The sequence below is a fragment of the Mandrillus leucophaeus genome, unplaced genomic scaffold (assembly GCF_000951045.1).
Source record: "Mandrillus leucophaeus isolate KB7577 unplaced genomic scaffold, Mleu.le_1.0 Scaffold88, whole genome shotgun sequence".
NCBI classification, from domain to species: Eukaryota; Metazoa; Chordata; class Mammalia; order Primates; family Cercopithecidae; genus Mandrillus; species Mandrillus leucophaeus.
In genome coordinates, this window is record NW_012109585.1 from 2,773,150 (window position 1) to 2,791,512 (window position 18,363).

Genomic DNA, 18,363 nt, shown 5'->3' on the forward strand with positions numbered 1-18,363 from the left:
CTTTTTTGGTAACTTGTTATTTTAATTATTTTGAACTTTCAGAAAAGTTTCAAGAGTAGTAAAAAGAACTCCCAAATACTCCAATTCACCAGTTGTTCACATTTCCCAGCATGTGCTTTCTCATTCTGCCTCCCGATAGACAGACAGATGCCCACTCTTAAAAAACTGAACTGGGTGAGAGCAAGCTGCAGACAGCACGACACTCAGCCCTAATACTCCAGTGTGTATATCCTGAGAAAAGGACTTTTGTTTGTTTGTTTGCTTTTTGAGAGGGAGTCTCACTCTGTCACCAGGAGTGTGGTGGCATGATCTCTGCTCACTGCAACCTCCGCCTCCTGGGTTCAAGCGATTCTCCTGCCTCAGCCTCCCGAGTAGCTGGGACTACAGGTGTGTGCCACCAGGCCTGGCTAATTTTTGTATTTTTAATAGAGACAGGGTTTCACCATGTAGGCCAGGATGGTCTCAATCACTTGACCTCGTGATCTGCCCACCTCGTCCTCCCAAAGTGCTGGGATTACAGACATGAGCCACCGTGCCTGACCAGGACATTCTTTAACATAATTTTAGCACTATGATCAAAATCAGGCAATTCAACAGTGACACAATGCTATCATCTCACACCTGGTCCATAGTCAAGATTATCCCACTGTCCTGGTAATGTCCTTCACAGCTACTTCTCCCAGGCCAGAATCTCATTCAGAATCCTGCATTGCTGGGTGCTGCACACCTATCTCCTGTCTCCTATCTCCCATCTCCCACTCTGTTGTTTTGGCGATGAAATTATTTTCTGTCCTCTCTTTTATCTCCTTTCACTTGGATTAATTCTTCAGCCTTTCTTTGTTTTTCATGACCTTGACATTTTGGGGGAAGTACAGACCAATTATTTTGTATAATGTCCCTCAAGATGACTTTTCTGTTCTTTCCTCATAATGACATTCAGGTTATATGTTTTGGCAGGAATACCAAAGAAGTGACGTGTATCCTATCAGAAGGTGCTTGATGCTGAATTTGTTCCATGTTGGGGAAGTTAATTTTGATCATTTAGTTAAGGTAGAGTCTGCCGGGCCTCTCCACTGTAAAGCTTTGTAACTAATAAGTGAAAAGATATTTTGAGACCGTAAATACCCTGATCCTCACCAAACTTTCACTCATTAGTTTGAGCATTTATTGATGATTTTGCCTGAATCAAGAATTGATTTTGCAAATAATATTATTTAATAACTTAATGTTTGCAAAATGGTAATTTTTGAATTCCATCATTCCTTCTGCATTTATTAGTTGGCATTTTACTGTACAGAAATGCTTTTCCTTCTATTCATGGATTAATTATTAATTTATTTATGCCAGTTTGGACTCATAGATTCTTCTTTTATTTGACTGGGTTACAATCCTTTACTATCATTATTTATTTGATGTTTAAATTGTTCCAGATGCGGCTTGTGGGAGCCTCTTCAAGCTGCTTTTCCTGTCCTTTCATGCCTCCATCCTTTTTTGCACACTCCCTTATTCTCTGATGTAACAAGGTGCTGCAGGCTTATCTTGTACTTTCCCCGTCCCAGCCCTGAAATCAGACAGCCTACAAGGAACCCTGGTTCTTTTTATTGATCAATGGCATTTAGAAACTGAAATCTGAATAAGTGTGCTCATTGCTACTGTGGTTTTATTGTTTCTAGACCATTTCATTATACAGAACTAGGAAATATATGTATGTATATATGTATATATACACATGTGTGTATGTATATATACACACATATATATACACACACACATATATATCTGTGTGTGTGCGTATCTCCAATCTTCCAGCTCCAATCCAACTCCATAGAATTATTCTTAACCTTCCTCAGTTTACTATTTGCGACTTTAATATATTCATTCATTTGCTCAATCCTACAATACACAGTATATGGCTATACCCACAACACTGTGAAGGCACGCTTTCTATGTAGAGTTCAATATTAGTGTGCAGCTTTCTTTGCCTTTACACTGGGGGTATGTAGTCAAAAGTATTGGGTCCAACAGTTACTTGGGTTTCCTTTTCTCCCTTTAGTATGGTTATTCTGTTCCATGGAAGTACAAATTAGGTTTATTTGCTTCTGTTTGTATTTCATTTTAATTTTTCCCCCTCCTAGTTGATTTAAAGAAGCCTGCACCCTTAACCACTAACTTGTCATCATTCTTGTTCAGCTGTGGGTCCAGGTAGTACAGGGCTTTTGGACTGCACACACACTGCCCACACTACCTGGGCCCACACCTGAATAAGAATTATAACAGTTAGTGGCTAAGGGTTGTTGTAGAATTAGATTTTTCCTAATCCTACAATATTACATATGTTCACCCTGATTTACAATTCTGAGAGACCTTCCTAACCATCCATTCCAAACATAGCTGCCACAGACCCTCTTCTCTTCTTCCAAACTTGAGTCCTACTATCTCACTTCCTGGCCTTTGCCCACACTGTTCCTCGACTCAGACATCTCCACTATGTCCTCTTAGGTGCCAAACACTTCAAGGCCCAACCCAAGTTCCACCTCCTCCAAGATTCTTTCGAGAAACCTTAGGAGAACCAGACCCCAGCTCAACATGGTTAGGATCATAGGCTGAGCCCAAGGAGGTGGGGGGAGCCCCTGTGAATGAAATACCAAGTGGCCCTGGGTCATGTCCAGGCCCTAAGGTGCCACCCAAGTGGCTCCTATGACTGTGGGTGTTCTGCTCTGCTTTGGCTTCTTTGAGGGGAGACTCAGAGGCAGGAAGTTCTTGTGAAACTCATGCACTTAACCAAGTCCTCCTACTATGTGAATGGAGCCTACGGGGGGGCGGGCCCACTGGCAGAGCCCTGATATTAGGAACTGGAGCAGACCAGTTCAGTTCCTCTGTGCAAAGTCCATCCCAGAGGGTGGGAGGCAGTGGGCTCTGGGATGTAGGGAATCTGAAGGCTAGGTTTGGGACAGAATCCCCCTTCCTACCCACACATATACACCCCCAAGTCCAGATACTTATGCTCTCAGCAGCTCTGGGCAGCCCCCTATCAGGGCACATGCCCTCTGCAGAACCCCATATGGAGAACACAACACAGAAGAGGGGAACTTACAGTTAGATGTCAAATAGCATCACCCCATAGTTCCAACAATAGCCCCATCAGAGGGGTCTCTCTTGTTTCTTAGCCCCCACCTTGGTTCCCAGGACTCTGGTCAAGCCTTGGAGGATTCCCACTCTCCCTTTGCCTGGGCTATGAAGCATGCAGGCCTCGTGGTGCTGAATGCCATCAGGGGCTCATGAGGGGTAGGCGCAGTTTGGGTTTTTAATGGCTTGCCACTGGGCACTCCTGCCTGGTCAACTGGTAGCCCTCACTCCAGATCCCTCCAGATACACACCCTCCTTGGATCCATGGCCCACAGGATGCATCTCTAATGCCCCATCAGCCCTCCATGGCCTGTCAGTGTTGCAGAGACCAGCAGATGCGGCTGAGCCCTGAAAGATAGAGTCTGGCATTCTGGGCAGTCTGTTTCCACTTGGGGACAGTGAGTGGAATTTAGCTCTTATTACTCAGACAGTCCTCCCTCTGCATGCACATCTAATGAGGCAGCGTGTACCCCTGGACACACAAGCTGTTAAACTGTAGACAGGCTGCAGCTTTCCAGTAAGAGTGGATTTCAAGGGTGTATTTTTATAAGGAAGAAATGACATAAGCGTCCCTCTTTGTTATTTAAATTTCATGAAAATCAACTATAGATGGTGTGTAATTGAGCACAGAATAGGGCCCAGAATATATTCTGAAATAACGGGAGCCCTTTTATCAGGTTATATATGAAAAAAAAAAATAGTCAAAGAAAAGCAAAATCTCCATGCAAAATAATGAACTATTTGAAGGAAGAAAAAAAAGAAAAAGGGGATGAAGCGCGCCTAGGAGAGTATTCAAGCAGCCGGTGTTTTTTTCTTGAGAAGTTTCTTGGGAGTGGTGTTTAGAGATGGGCTGGGTTACAGTCAGCATTGGTTGACTTGGGCTCAGAATCAGGCTGTACACAGTACCAGGCCAACGACATCACAGGAGCCTTCCGAGGTGGATGACCCTATGTGAGGCCTGGAAGCACTACAGGTCCTAAGAGGAGGCCTCCTACGGACTCTTCTCCCCACCCTACCCTCTGCACTCTCTGTCCTGTGGTCTCCAGAGGCCATGAACCTGGGTAGCCAGGCACTCTGTTGGGAAATGAGAGCCAATCTGGGGGCTTGAGTTGGGTGTAGCCTGGTGGCGCCTGTGATCAGGAGCTGGCCTGACTCCAGGAGGGTGTTCGCTTGCTGCTGTGGAAGGCTTCCTTGCACTGATACGTTCACAAGCGGCCCACAACAGGTCCCCTCTCTATCACTAGCAAAGGAGGGGCCTGACCCTGGTCTTCCCCAGGCACCCTACTCCATGTGCTTACAGCTCAGCTTCTCCTGATGGGCCACTCATCTCATGCATGAGATTTGCCTTCTCTGAACCTCCATTACATGCCTAACAAGGACAAGAACGTCTCTTGAAAGGGTTGCTGTGAGGACAGCGTAGGAGACAGCGCTCAGCGTTCAGGCTCAGTAAGGTGCCAGCCACCTGATCCGTACTGAACGCAGACAGCACCTCCCCTTTCTGGCAACCCCAACCCCCTCCACTCATTCCCTGCCGCTCCTGCTTCCTCTGGGGGCTGCCTGCAGCTGGAGCTCCCTGCAGAGGCCAGGGCCAGCCCTGAGGCCTGGCTGCGGTGGACGCCCTCAGAGCTAGGGCGCCCATCTTCCCGAAAATGTACCCAGGCTGAGCTTCGTCGTTAAACTCCGCAGAGCCTAGAGGTGCAAGGGGAAAGAACAAGTACCCCGGAAACGACCCCGCTGCTGCCATCGTCACTGCTGGTGCTGGTGCTGCGGCAGCCCCTGGCTCTCCATGCAGCCTCCAGAATGCCCTCATCTACTCCCATTCATTTCTTGAGTACCACCTGTGTGTTTGGTGGTGCCTGGTCCTCTGAGGCACAGCCCTGCGGGAACACTAACTCTAGCCTTCTTCCCAGAAGGCGCAAGGCCACCCAGTCCAGAAATCAAGTGCTCTCCGGTCCTAATTGCGGTCACACTGAGTTGCAGTGGCCTTGCGATGGCCTTGTATATCCTCTGCCAGGAAGGCTGAACACCCAGAACACAGGAGAGACCCCGGTGCTCAGCAGGTGCTCCATAAGCGTCTGCTAAACGCAGGACTGGAGCAGTGCAGAAACAGCCCGTGCTCTGAAAGCGCTTCCCGGGGAGTCCCGCACCGGCGCGGACGGCGGATCCAGGGCGTGGAGGGGGCCGGGGAACGGGCTCAGAGCGCCATCTACTGGCAGTTCCTCAGACCGGCAGGAAAGGCCTTGGATCTGCGGCCGGATGGGGTCCTCCAGCCCGCCCCTGCGCTGTTTGCGACGCTGCTCCGGATCCAGTCTCTCTCCGACCACTCTGCAATTACTTCGCAATCACCAGGAAACTGGGCCGCCTCCTTGAGAAGAGAAAGGTGGGGTCCAGGAGTAATTAGCAAGTCCCGAATTGTGCTGAGAATATCCAGCAAGGGGGCTTGTCTTTCACCAGCGTCTCCTGCGGAAGGGATTTCCCCAAAATTCTCTTTATTGGGAGGCTTTGAGCAGGAGCCAATGACTGCAGTTACTGCAGAACTGGGGCAAGGGCCTGCTCCCTGGGGGACCAGCAGGCGCTGGGGTTAGTCAGACCCGGTAGACATACCAACTCTGCCACTTACCAGCTGTGTGACGGAGAGCAAGTTACTGTTTGTGCCTTAGCTTCCCCATCTGTAAAACAAGCCTCATGATAGTACCCCATGATAGGATAGTTATGAGGATGTAACCCAGTGTTCCCAAGGGTCCAGCTGCCCTTTAGTGTCCAACAGCAGAAGAGACCCAGCCTTCATCCTCCTTGGTCATCGTATAGCCAACTTTCATCCAGCTCCCCCCGACCCCCGTACGCTGGGAATCAACAGTTTGAGCTTGCCAACCCTGGCAACACTGGCTTGTGGCTGGTATTCCCTCATCCCACCTCCCGACTCAAGCTCCCCACTCTCCTTATCTCAGGTGATCTCTGGACATCTCATAACAAGTTTTCCCAGGCCCCACCGCTCCCCAGAACACCTCAGCTCACAGGTGGTCAAGACTGCGCCTACACCTTCAAGCAAAGTAGGACCAGACTTGACTGGGCTAATATTAGGAGGGAACAACAGAGAATGATGGAAACCTGCAAACTAGTTCCTGGATGCTACCACGCTCAAAGTCCTAAAGCCACAGCCCGCACAGGGGTTAGCATCCTCTCGAAGAGGGACAGCCTCAGCCATATGGCCCCCTTCTCCAACGACACACTCCTCCAGCTTTCTGAGGCTCTGTGAGGGAAATCGCTTCCTTTCTATTTCTGCAATTTCTCACATTTGTGCCCTGAGTGAAGACAAGCTTTGCTGTGATTCTATAAAACAAAACTCTCAAGTGTTTTTCTTTTGCTGCCTGGAACTTCTCCATCCCAGAGCTGCAGTTCGGCTTTTTCTATGTAAAGTCAAATGTCCTGTTAATGTTTTTCCCTTTTTCAAAGCACAAAGAACAGCCTGCTCTCAAAGATGCCTCCTACAGAAACTAAAAGTCTAATAGGCCGGTCATGGTGCCTCATGTGTGTAATCCGAGCACTTTGGGAGGCTAAGGCGAGAAGAGGATCACTTGAGGCCAGAAGTTCGACACCAACCTGGCAACATAGGTTGGTCTCTACAAAAAAGTAGAAACAAAAATTAGCCAGGTGTGGTGATGTGTGCCTGTGGTCTCAGCTACTTAGAAGGCTGAGGTGGAAGGATGGCTTGAGCCCAAGAGGTCAAGGCTACAGTGAGCTGTGATCACGCCACTGCACTCCAGCCTGGGCAACAGAGTGAGACTGTGTCTCAAAAAAAAAAAAATAAAGTAAAATAAAAATAAAATGACAACGGTTAACATTGATTTTCTGATTCCTAGTCCATGATCCTGTGCTAAGCTGTGTGCCTGTTTATCCCTTCACCAGTTCCCAACAATGCTGTAAGGCAGTCACCATTTCGTCTGCATTTTTTAGAGGAGGCAAATAAGCATACAGAGGTTATGGGGGTCCCCCACATTCACATGGTTCAGTGTCTGTCTCCAGATTCAAACCCAGGCAATCTGGCTTCTTAAAGCTTCCCCTTTAGCTTAAAGGTAAAAGCACAGCATCTGAGATTTCAAAAATGCTGGAGTCCCATCTTGGCTGGAACACCCTGTTACAAATGTGGGTGTTGAGTTTTCACAGCATGACTGGAGCATGGGAGGTGCCCAGCATAAGGGGCACCTGGAGCCAGCAAGGCTGGTAGCCGGGCAGTGGTGAGCCAGAGAGGCAGACTCCCATTCCACCCCTACCTCTCCAAGGGGTGATCTCTGAGTAAGGGGCGTCTGTTAGCCTTGCCCTGTCTCAGGCACCATCCTCAGTGGCTCACATCCCACTACTGCTGACATCCTTCAACAGCTCCTTTATTGTCTTGGAATAGAATCCAAACCCTCTACTAGAGTCTAAAAGGCCCTGCAAGGACTGTCTGTCCCCGCCTGGTTTCCAGCCTTCTCTGTTACTGCTCTCCTCTTCGCTTGCAGGCAGTTCCCCTGCTGCTTCAGGGCCTTTGTACTCAGGGACTCTCAGCCTGCTGCCTTACTTCCCTCAGCCTCTGGTGAACCAGAATCTCCCCAGGGGAGGTTTCTGAATGCTCAGTCATCCCCCACGGCAGCTACATGCTGACCACTCCTATTCATTTCCTCCTTCCCTTCCAGACTGTCTCTAGAATGCAAGCTCCCTGAAGGAAGGCTTGCCAACCGTGATAGGCTGAGTAATGGCCCCAAAGACACACCCACTTCCTAACCCTGGAACCTGTGAATATCATCTCATGTGGCAAAAGATGGGATCAAATTAAGGATCTTGAGATGGGGAGATTTCCCTAGATTATCTGGGTTGACCCTAAATACAATGACAGTATCCTTGTCACCGGAAGGTGGTGGGAGATTTCACACTTGGAGAAGAAGGCCACGTGAAGATGGAGCAGAGAGATTTGCCCCAGTAGAGAGACCCTGAGCACTCCAGTCTGTCTAGAACTAGTACCAGCCACCCAGGCTGTCTGCCCCACGCCCCAACTCATGTGTAGTCCTTGGCTTCTTCGTGGTGATTTCTGTTATTTGGTTCTGTGGGGACTCACGTCCTAAGGAAAAAAATTACATTTTGGCTAACTAGGGGTTACCACACCTCACAAAAGGACTGCAAACTCAAAGGCTTACAGGGGCCTAGAACATAAAATAAATATATGAAGCAGGCCTGGGGGGAACTGAGGCAAACCAGGATGGAGCACCAAGCTCATCCTGAGGGTAGCATGTGCACCAGCAGACATGCCCTGCAGGAACCCGAGCCCAGGCCAGCCTCACCTACTGACTTTTCAACTGAAGGTGCAAATTGAGGGTTTTATTTCCAGGCTTCCAATTTTAAAATGTTGACAACATGGACAAAATGTATAAAATACCATACTGGGTGGTCCATAGTAGCTGCTAGTTTCTTCTTTGTGGACAGGGACCCACTGAGGCAGAAGGCACCAAATCCCAGGGGGCTCCCAGCTTGATTGGGGTGCCTGACCTGAACATTAGGACCACTTTCCCTGCAGGGTCCATGGGAGAATTCGATTCTCCCAAGTTGAAACATCAGAACTCAGTTGAATTCCAAGGCAGCCTCACGTTTGCAACAACACTTCCAACAAATAATAGAGTTGTGACATTTGTCATTCCAACAATGACAGCAAATATCAGAATTGAGTAAGAAGTTGTGTCCTTGATTTTCCCGGGTGCTGTTGTTGGAGAGTGGTGGGGGTGGGTGGGGAACTCAGCTCCTATCTGAAAAATCATCCAGGCCAAGGAGTTGTCAGTTAAAGAATGAGAAAGGGAAGAGGGAAGGCAGCTCTACTCACATCTTGCAGGGCAGTTCTCCACCTGAGCTGAGGTGGACAGAGTTAATGCCTCTGAGAGCCAGCAGGCTGAAAAGGTGACATGGAGGGAGCTCTGGCCCTGCAGGGGGAGCAACTATGCCAAGTCCCTAAGAGCTGACTGGGTGGGGACAGCTGTCCCCACTGAGCATCCTGTCCTCTGAAAACACACAAGCAGGCAATTTCCAGTGCACAAAAGTTGCCCAACACTGCCCTCTAGCACTCATGATGACATACCTTCTTATATTAGAGTAGGGTCTTGGAGGTTTCAGAAAGTTATCTGAGAGAGAAGAGTGGGGAAAATCTGGTTCTCCAAGTCATACTTGCCAATAACATGTGGGTGTGTTGGGGTCAGTGAGTAGGAGTGGGTAGGGGATGGGGGAAAGGGAAGGCAGATTAAGGGTGGCATTTATCAAGCACTGGCCCTAGCATTCGAGCCGGGGTTCCCTGTTTCCAGGCTGACCAGATCATGGCTTATACTGAAGACACATTAAGGCTTGCCAAGATTGAGCTGAGAGCCCTCAGGCTTGATTTAAAGGTATTGGAGGCATTCCATGGCCTGTGGCAATCCCAGCAGCAGTAGAACTTACCTGCAAATGGCTGAGCAGCGATGGCCCCGAGCCTCAATTAGAACCTCTTTAGCTCTACAAGCCACTTCTTACTGCAGATGGGCCCATAGCAAAGTATGTGCCCATCCCATGCCACAGCCAGCCAATTGCAGGCAGACAGCCAAAGGCCAAACACCAATGACAGGTTCTGAGGTAGGTTCCCAACATGTACACAGCAGACACCCTTCAGGTCAATGGCCAACAAAAAGAAATAGCCAATGTCACTCAGTGAACCACTGGGTGACAAGTTCCCCAGGCCCAGTTGGTGATTTACGGTTCATAAGGTGATGCAGTCCCAGGGAGCTTCTGGAAAACTACTTGGAGAGAGCTCTGTAGGCAGGATTGCTCATTTTCTCATCACTTTTCCATTTTCATGATATAGTTTCCCCCTGGGGCAGAGGGAGGAGGAAAATGCTTTTTATATTATAGTAGTGGCCATGTGGAAAAGACATATTTGCCTCAACATTCGATTCTGAATGAAGACGCACATTTGTAAAGCATATGTGAAACATGTCATGCGCGCAGGGTATGAAATATTTATTGTCATGGCTTGGGTTCGTTTTGTGAAATATCATAGGACAGGGAGAAAACTGTTAAAAGTGAGAAACTTCTGGGGAGAATGGGAGCTGCTGGCCTTAAGGACACCTTCACAAAGCAAGGTGGCAGACAGTGCTGCAGACAGAGTGGGGTGGCTGGAATATAGATTCATATGTGCTTGTACTCGCATCAAGACTCTCTGGAAGGATGCACAGGACACCATTACAGCAGTTACCTGTGGGGAGGAGTGAGAGAGGGACTTTCCTCTCTACTTTTTATTTTGAAAAAGAAAAAAAATGTGAACTATGTGAATATGTTACCTTTTCAAAACGGGCCATACAAATAAAACAAAGCTTTTCATTTTAAAAGCCTCAATCATTGAACAGAACTAAAACATTCAGAGCATATTTTGATTGTAAAAATTAAAAAACCTCAAAAACTAAATTTCCTCCCTCTCACCATCCCTTTCTGTGTATCCAAAGGTTGTCCATCAGCTATCCCCCAATTGCTGCTGACCTGCTTCTCCAGCTCCCAGTCCTCTCTCTCAGGGCTGTCTTCCCCACAGTAGCACCCCAGCCTCATGCTGCTGTCCTTGGCTCTTGGCTCTTGTTCTGCACTCTGAGGACGTGGAGGACTGACCATGGCACTTCTCAATGCAGCAGTTCTGTGGAGCCAGCTCAGCAATCAGTCTCACTCGGTAAACAAATCTGCAGCCGGGGAGCCCAACGGGGTGAGGTGCAAGTTTGAGAAGTCTTTCCAACCCTTGAAGAGTTGCAGTTCAGCTGGGAAAAGGAGACTCAGTTGTCTTTCAGTATCTGTTTCCCCTTCTCCTATAATAATAGAACCCTCCTTTTGTCATTGATCACACAGCTCCCAGCCACCCTGACAGCTAGTACTAGCCATTCCCTGAGACAAGGCCAACAGGATGCAAGCAGAAGTGATTGGGCAATTTCCAGGACGCGTCTTCTGAAGGAAGGGATGTGCTCCATGCTTGCCCCCTGCCCGTTCCCCCTGTTTGGATGTGGGTATGGTGGGGGTGAGCCATGTGAGGCCACATGGGCAAGGGCAATGCTCTAGGGTGGGCAGCATGGCAAGGGGGAAGGAGGCTGGGTTGTCAACACTGTGGAGCGGCCATCGGGGCCCCGGGCTGCTCACACTTGGCCTATTAGGTGACTCTTATTTAAGCCACTGCTTGAGATGCGAGTTTTCAATAAAACAGAGAGAGGGAGAAAGAGAGAGAATATGTAGAGAGAAAAGTTTAGTAAAACGAAATAATGTAGTGAATCTTGAAAAGACAAAATAGTAGATTGCCACTTTGTCTCTCTTCATCCAGGTGCAGTCAATCAATACAGATCACAGTGGTGGATAGTTATTAGGTTGGTGCAAATGTAATTGCACTGTTTGCCATTGAAAGTAATGGCGAAACCACAATTACATTTGCACCAACATACTATTGACCCACTTATGCCTAGTGTTCCATTATTGGAACACTAAGCATGTGGGAATTATCTATATCCTACTGCTCAAGGTCATTACCAAGGTCTGATTGCAAAAATTCAAAAAATTGCAACCTCAGGCATAAATGGGTTAAGCTCTCACTCTAACAGGCTCCATGTTCTGTGCTTTAGAAGCATAATCTCATTTAATCTTTACTCTGTCGACATTTTGCAAAGAGAAACTGTGGCTCCATGAGGTTAAATGACTTGCCTGATTCCCTTGGCTCATGAGAGGTGGTGCGGGGATTGGAACTCAGTCTCCCTGACCCCAGAGCCCATGATCTTGGCCACTGAGCCACATGGCCTCCCAAAGGACCCAGGTTTCAGGTTATCTAGATGTGATATATCCCAAGCTTACAGCTGGACACTTGGCCTCCTTAATTTGATGGCGTCCCATGTCCTGGGGGCAGTGACTGCATATTTTTTATGAGGGACTGTGGCTGTGCCCTAAGATGTAGGACACTCAGGACAGCAGAGACAGGAAAACAAATTAGGTGATGAAGGTCAACATGCCACATCATCCGTCCTCTAGGGCTTTGGTGGAGTCAGGGGAGAGACTGGAGGGAAGACCCAAGAGGGCTCAGGGCTAATACAGCAGAAACTCCAAGTACCTCTGCAACAGCTTAGGAAGAAGTAGCCTGATCCAATTCCCTATAGTCTTCTGGGGTCACTGGCTCTCTCACACTTCTGCTCCTTTGCACGGGCAGGTCCCCCTCTTGGAATGCCCTCTTCTCCTTATCAACTTAGTCACTCCTACCAGTTCTTCAAGACTCAGCATTGGCATCAGCTCCTCAAGGAAGCCCTCCTCCACCCCCAGGGGTGATTTTGCAGCTCACCAGGGCTCCTCCCGTGGCACTTGTCCTACTGGTGCAGAGCCGCCCAGGGCTGGGTGCAGAGGAAGCTGGGGTCTCTCTGGGCCCAGCCTCCTCCTTGGGAAGAGATCCAGGAGCCCCACGGGAAACACAAACAAACACATAGGATTTGGCTTCAGAGGCATGTGGGGCAGAGTCTTGAAGCTGAAATCTGTCAAGCATCAGGCTCCTGCCTCGCTGCTGTTCTGTTCGTGGTCATCTATCAGTCCCATGGGTTCAGAGCACATGTTCACATGGGGATGGTCCAGGAGCCCCAAAGCCTAGGGAGCCTACCACTAAAGCCGCCACTCCCTGGAAGGTCCCAGCATCTCACTTCTCTACCTCAGACCCCAGGTCACGTGGGGTTTGTCATCTACTCCAAAGTGAGGTTTCTGTCATTCACTGGATTTTAAATCCCAATTTTTTTTTAACTGGTATAGGGGAATTAAAAGCAGACAATTCAATTTTGCAAAACAGATTCACAGAAATTACTGCAGGGATTTTCCTTTGTTTTGGCAAAATCAAGCCAGGTTGTGCTACCCATGGCAATGGCAGCTTCCTGGGGTACATTGGAGGCTCACACAGCTGTGAAGCTGGGCTGGGCTTTTTTTCTTGACACCAGATTCCCCCTTGATTTTAGGGTTCTTCTGAGGAAGCCTCCAGCTCACGATGACTATTCCAGATTCGAGAGATGGCTTGAAGGTGTTAGAGGCAGTGGGAGGCGGTAGACACTCTGCATGGGCAGCACAGGCCCCTCAGGCTCCCACAGTGGAGCTCAGTGTTCCTGTGGGTATTAGCCAGCATTATAATGAATCAGCCTTCTGGAAAGAGTTTTAAATGAGGAGCAAATACAAAAGTCCAGAAACGCTGTGGACCCTCTGGGTTTTGTGCATCTACCGTATTGGGAACGTAGAACTTCGCTCACGGGCTTTGAGTCTGCGACCCAAACTCATCAGAAACGGTGTTTCGTGGTGATGGTCTGGCTACAGCTTTATGTAGAAGTCCATGCTGGGGGAAAAAAACATAATAATCACATAACCCTTGCCCTCAAAATATGTGACACCAGGAACACTTGGGAAGATTCAGTGAGCGAGTGGCACAGAATCCAGTTCATGGGCAGTGAATGGCAGAAACCCTGGCAGGGAGCTCGTGGCATAGAAGATTCATCCATCCTCTCATTAACACTTCCCTGAGATTTATATTGTTACAAACAATCCACACTGCTGAGTGTGGATTGCTGGTGCAGTGGTTCACGCCTGTAATCCCAGCACTTTGGGAGGCCGAGGCAGGCAGATCAGGAGGTCAGGAGTTTGAGACCAGCCTGGGCAACATGGTGAAACCCCGTCTCTACTAAAAATACAAAAAATAGCTGGGCGTGGTGGCGGGTGCCTGTAATCCCAGCTACTTGGGATGCTGAGGCAGGAGAACCGTTTGAACCTGAGAGGTGGAGGTTGCAGTGAGCCGAGCTTGTGCCATTTCACTCCAGCCTGGGCGACAGGGTGAGACTCTGTCTCAAAAAAAAAAAAAAAAAGAAAAAAAGAAAGAGTATGCCTATTAAACAATATAAAAATGGGAATATAAAATTAATAAAACCTGCAAGGTGAATTTGAATGCTTTTATTTTGCATTGTAACTAAGGTATGTAAAATATTCTACTCAACCAAATATAGTCAAATATGGTAAATTGTGATCTTCAATTATAAACTTAAGATAACTATTTGTAGGGAAACTGGATATCTACATGCAAAAGAATGAAGTTGCACCCTTACTTAGTCCATTTGGACTCCCATAAATTGGGTGACTTAGAGAAAAGAGAAATTTATTTCTTACAGCTCTGGAGGCTAGGAACAGCAGAGACAGGAAAACAAAAGACCTTCATCACCTAGCTTGTTTTCCTTTTTCTGCCGTCCCAGCCTCCGGAGATATAAGAAAAGAAGGTAAAAGTACTGGAAGATTTTGTCTCTAGTGAGGGCCAACTTTCTGGCTCATAGATGGCAACTTCTCACTGCAGTCTCACAGGGTGGAAGGACTAGTGAGCTCCCTGTGGTCTCCTTTATAAGGGCACTAATCTAATCACCTTCTAAGGGCTCCACCTCCTATCAACAATACCATCACTTTGGGGGTTAAGATTTCAATATATGAACTTTGGGGGGACACAAACATTCAAACCACAGCACTTACCTTGCACTATATACAAAAATTATCTCAAAATGCATTAAAGACCTAAAACCATAAAACACCTAGAAGAAAACACAGAGGGAAAGCTTCATGATATTATATTTAGTAATAATTTCCTGGTTAAAAATGACACCAAAAGCACAGGCAAAAAAAGTTAAAAATAGATAAATAGAACTTTATCCAAATTAAAAACTTTTGTGTGTCAAAGGACACAATCAACATAGTGAAAAGGCAACTGACGGAATAGGAGAAAATATTTGTAATTCACTGATCTGATAAAGGGTTAATATTTAAAATATCTAAAGAACTTCCCCAACTCAAAAACAATAACAAAATAGCCTAATTAGAAAATAGGTAAAGGACATGAATAGATATTTCTCCAAAGAAGATATGCAATTACCAGCAAGCATATGAAAAGATGTGCAACATGACTAATCATTAGGGAAATGCAAATCTAAACCACAATCAGATATCACCTTATACCCTTTAGTATACTGTCCAAAAAATAAAAACAGAAAATAACAAGTGTTGATGAGGATATCAAGAAGTTGGAACCCTTGTGCATTGTTGGTGGGGCTGTAAAATGCTGCAGCCACTATGGAAAACAATTTTTTTTTTTCAAGAGAGTGTTTCGCTTTGTCACCCAAGCTGGAGTGCAGTGGCATGATCTTGACTCACTGCAGCCTCGAATCCTGGGCTCAAGTGATCCTCCTGCCTTAGCCCCTTTCAAGTAGCTGGGACTGCAGGCACATGCTACCATGCCCGGCAAATTTTTATATTTATTTTTTTGTAGAGGGGATTTCACCATGTTGTTCAGGCTAGTCTCAAACTCCTGAGCTTAAGTGATCTGCCCACCTTGGCCTCCCAAAGTCCTAAAAAAAATTAATGATAGAATTATCATACGATCCAGTAATTCCACTTGTGGATATATACCCAAAAGAACTGAAAGCACGGACTCAAACAGATATTTGTATACCCATGTGCATAACATTATTCATGATAGCCAAAAGGTAGAAATAACTCAAGTGCCCATTAATGGATGAAAGGATAAGCAAAATGTGGTCCAGACATACAAAGGAATATTATTCAGCCTTGAAAAGAAATGAAATTCTGATACATGCTACAATATGGGTGAATCTTAACGATGTTCTGCTCAGTTAAATAAACCAGTCACAAAAGGACAAATACTGTATGATTCCAATTATATTTTACATGTATAAAGTCTACGACATATTTTCTCCTATTCCATAGATGGGTGTCTTTTCACTGTGTTGATTGTGTCCTTGGATGCAAAAGTTTTTAATTTTGATAGAGTCCTATTCACCTGTTTTTAACTTTTGTTGCCTGAGGTATCTAGTCAAACTCATAGAAAGCAGAATGGTAGTCACCAGAAGTAGGGGGAGTGGGAAGTTGTTTAATGGGTATGAAAAACTTCTGGAGATTGTACAACAATGCAAATGTACTTAATACCACTAAAGTGCACACTTAACCATGGTTAAAATGGTAAATGTTGTATTATGTATGTTTTACCGTGTTGAAACAAAAAGGTACTATTTGCAGAGAGACCAGCTGTTTCTTCTCCTCGTCCTTTCAGATCTGTACCCAGTACTTACAGGCCTGGAACCACCTAACTCTCCACACAAAGGGTTTGCTTGCATGGTATGTTAGAAATCTGCCTCTGAAGACACACGAATTCCAGAATATGCCTTATTCCTAAATTTTAGTAAAATGCATTTATGCCAGGCTTCACCCTACTTAAAAATGAAAAGCCCATGTTCAATGTGTGTTATGTTATGTTGAGACCATGTTTCCTGGCCAGCTGAGTCCTTTAAATAAACCCAAGCTGCTTCTTCAATCCAAGTTTTTGACTGAAAAAGAAAAAAGCTCTTCGCAAATCCTTTTGACGGAAGGAAAGTGAACCCCTTTCAAAGTGTTTAATGGAGATGTTGGCTATAAGGCAAGAGAGGTTGTGCAGGCACAATTATCCTCATTCTATAGTTGAGGAAACCGAGACCTGGAGAGGTAAAGCCACTGCCACAAAGTACGTTCCATGGAGGAGGTGGAGCTGGGTGCTCTGTGAGGGCTCCTTCCTGCCCTCTGGCCCCTCTGCTGGTCTGGATGCTGTGGGTGAAGGTAGAGGAAACCGCCCTCAGGGCAGGGCAGTAGGATGCCTCCCCCTCTTCCAAGTCCCTGCTCCTCAGGCAGCCTGAGGGTCTCCTCTTTAGCTCAGTAGACAAAAGGAGGTATGAGCTCATTGTTGGGCTAAAGGGCACCAGTCTCCTGTGGCCTGACCTCCCCAACCCAAGGTAAAAGTCAAGCATTCCTGTGAGAATTACCAGGCATCCTCTCCCCAGACCTACCCCAGGCATTAGTCAGGGCTCCAGTCATTATTGGATTTGGCATTTATTATTAGTGAAATTGACATAGATTAGCAATTTGGCACTATAATGAAATCGGGCTTAGCAATGAAGCCTAGAATAGGGGAGGGAGGCTGGGCCGGGATGGCAGCAGCTCCTAGGGATTCTTCCCCCGACCATCCCTGGCTCCTTGGCAGGTAGAGGCCACACAGGTCCTGCTGGCCAGCCCCACGTCTGCAAGGAGGCCCAGCCAGCACTCTGAAGGGAAATGCATCAGTAAGCACCACCTCGATAGCCATATGCTTCCCGCTGGGGCTCAGGCCAGAGCCTGGTAGAGTTGGTCAAATCCCAAGTAATCACCACTCCAGCTCCATTAGCAGAAGGAGGTGGGGAAAGGGCTTGCCCCTTAAGGTGGCCGTGGAGCACAGGAATTGAGGATAAGGATTTGGGGATCAAATCTGGGTTTGAGACACAGCTCTACCACTTAACATCTGGATTATCATGAGTAAGCTGCTTCCCTAACTGTGCCTCAGTTTTCTTATTTGTGAAACAAGATTACTGCAGAATCTATCTTGGGAGTTGTAGTGGTGATTCAACAAGGTAACTCCTACAAGGGTTTTGCCAGAACACAGCAAGGAGTCACTAAGTGGGACTTTACTGTTGTTTTCAAATTCAAACACACCCTGACTATGGTCACCATTTTTACTAGGCAAGGGCGGCAAAGCAGAGCCTTTCCAGAAGCAGGACCTCCCTCCACCGGGCACCATCCCACATCCCAGCAGTGCCAGCTGGACAACTCCTAGTCATCTACAGGAGCCAGCACCAGCTTATCCTCCTCCAAGAGGACTTCCCCGGTGACCCCTCCCACCCCTGGTGGGTTAGGTTCCCCTCCTGGGGTCCACAGTCATGTGTATGGCAATCCCCATCCCTCGGAGTTACCAAGCCTCTTTCTCTTCCCTGAGGGCCTGGTTGGAGCAGGGTGCGGTGTTCTGTCCTGATGGTCACAGTGACAACAGCTCCATCCATATGCTGAGAGCCTCCCATGCACCAGGTCAGCCGGGGCTGAGCCTTGGGGTGCATTTCCCCACTGGGTCCCTCTCTCTGGGGAGGATGTGACAGGTAGTGGCTGTGCATCCTCGCTCTGCAGGCACGCAATCTGCATCCTCGGGCAGGTTGCTTCACCTCTCTGAGCCTCCTGTCCTGGCGCCCGTGACTAAGATGGCTACTTCCCCTGCTTCTGCTCTGACTCCTACTTTTAGCTCCATGCTCATTATGAGTGGGAGGGGATTGGGTGTGGATGCACCTGGGGTCCATTTAGGGCATTTTGAGTCAGAGAAAGGAGGACCCC